Genomic DNA, 2,500 nt, shown 5'->3' with positions numbered 1-2,500 from the left:
CATGTGCGCACACCCCCCCGGCCCCCCTCCCAATCGCCGGAACCCCAATGCCGCCGGTCAGGTTCTCCGGCGGTACTCCGGCGATGCTCCGGCGATGCTGTCCCGAGTGAAAAAAATGCGGCACCAGCACATGCTGGAGCCAAGCATGGGCACCGTGGCTCAAAATCGAACTTCGGCCAAGGCCTCGACCATCAATGGCACATGATGACGCATGGTGATGGCACATGCATCGACCATCATCGGCATAGGCTGCCCTTCCGTACGGGCACTTGCCTCGACCGCCATCGGCACAAGCTGGGCCCTGGTGTGGGTTGTTGCCTCGATCACCAGCGGCACATGCTGAGCCTTGGTGCGGGCGGTTGCCTCGAGCACCATCGGCAGACCCTGGGCCCTGGTGCGGCCGGTTGCCCCGATAACCATCGGCACACGCTGGGCCCTGGAGCGGCCGGTTGCCTCGATCACCATCGGCAAAAGCTGGGCCCTGGTGCGGGCGCTTGCCTCGACCACCATCGGCACACGCTGGGCACTGGTGCGGGCGCTTGCCTCGACCACCATCGGCACACGCTGGGCCCTGGGGCGGGCGGTTGCCTCGATCACCATCGGCACACGCTGGGCCCTGGTGCGGGCGGTTGCCCCCAGCACCATCGGCACACGTTGGGCCCTGGTGCGGGCGCTTGCCTCGACCACCATCGGCACACGCTGGGCCCTTGTGCGGGCGCTTGCCTCGACCACCATCGGCACACGCTGGGCCCTGGTGCGGCCGCTTGCCTCGACCACCATCGGCACACGCTGGGCCCTGGTGCGGTCGGTTGCCTCGAGCACCATCGGCACACGCTGGGCCCTGGTGCGGGCGCTTGCCTCGACCACCATCGGCACACGCTGGGCCCTGGTGCGGGCGCTTGCCTCGACCACCATCGGCACACGCTGGGCCCTGGTGCGGCAGGTTGCCTCGAGCACCATCGGCACACGCTGGGCCCTGGTGCGGTCGGTTGCCTCGAGCACCATCGGCACACGCTGGGCCCTGGTGCGGGCGCTTGCCTCGACCACCATCGGCACACGCTGGGCCCTGGTGCGGCAGGTTCCCTCGACGACCATCGGCACACGCTGGGCCCTGGTGCGGCAGGTTGCCTCGAGCACCATCGGCACACGCTGGGCCCTGGTGCGGTCGGTTGCCTCGATCACCATCGGCAAACGCTGGGCCCTGGTGCGGGCGGTTGCCTCGACCACCATCGGCACACGCTGGGCCCTGGTGCGGCAGCTTGCCTCGAGCACCATCGGCACACGCTCGGCCCTGGTGCGGTCGGTTGCCTCGAGCACCATCGGCACACGCTGGGCCCTGCCGCGGCAGGTTGCCTCGACCACCATCGGCAGCCTCGACCACCATCGGCACACGCTGGGCCCTGGTGCGGGCGCTTGCCTCGACCACCATCGGCACACGCTCCGCCCTGGTGCGGCAGGTTGCCTCGACCACCATCGGCACACGCTGGGCCCTGGTGCGGGCGGTTGCCTCGACCACCATCGGCACACGCTGGGCCCTGGTGCGGGCGCTTGCCTCGACCACCATCGGCACACGCTGGGCCCTGGTGCGGCAGGTTGCCTCGAGCACCATCGGCACACGCTGGGCGCTGGTGCGGCAGGTTGCCTCGACCACCATCGGCACACGCTGGGCCCTGGTGCGGGCGCTTGCCTCGAGCACCATCGGCACACGCTCGGCCCTGGTGCGGTCGGTTGCCTCGAGCACCATCGGCACACGCTGGGCCCTGGTGCGGCAGGTTGCCTCGACCACCATCGGCACACGCTGGGCCCTGGTGCGGGCGCTTGCCTCGACCACCATCGGCACACGCTCGGCCCTGGTGCGGTCGGTTGCCTCGAGCACCATCGGCACACGCTGGGCCCTGGTGCGGCAGGTTGCCTCGAGCACCATCGGCACACGCTGGGCCCTGGTGCGGGCGGTTGCCTCGACCACCATCGGCACACGCTGGGCCCTGGTGCGGGCGCTTGCCTCGACCACCATCGGCACACGCTGGGCCCTGGTGCGGGCGCTTGCCTCGAGCACCATCGGCAGACGCTGGGCCCTGGTGCGGCAGGTTGCCTCGAGCACCATCGGCAGACGCTGGGCCCTGGTGCGGCAGGTTGCCTCGAGCACCATCGGCACACGCTGGGCCCTGGTGCGGTCGGTTGCCTCGAGCACCATCGGCACACGCTGGGCGCTGGTGCGGGAACTTGCCTCGACCACCATCGGCACACGCTGGGCCCTGGTGCGGCAGGTTGCCTCGATCACCATCGGCACACGCTGGGCCCTGGTGCGACAGGTTGCCTCGAGCACCATCGGCACACTATCGGCCCTGGTGCGGGCGGTTGCCTCGACCACCATCGGCACACGCTGGGCCCTGGTGCGGGCGCTTGCCTCGAGCACCATCGGCACACGCTGGGCCCTGGTGGGTTTAGGCACATCTTCAAATTTCTGCCGTGCCAATGCCATTTTTATGGCTTGTAAATT

This window comes from Durio zibethinus, unplaced genomic scaffold (genome assembly GCF_047325235.1).
Source record: "Durio zibethinus cultivar Kanyao isolate XHJ-2024 unplaced genomic scaffold, ASM4732523v1 HiC_scaffold_387, whole genome shotgun sequence".
NCBI classification, from domain to species: Eukaryota; Viridiplantae; Streptophyta; class Magnoliopsida; order Malvales; family Malvaceae; genus Durio; species Durio zibethinus.
The sequence above is the reverse complement of the archived record's forward strand: the minus strand, read 5'-3'. Positions refer to the sequence as shown.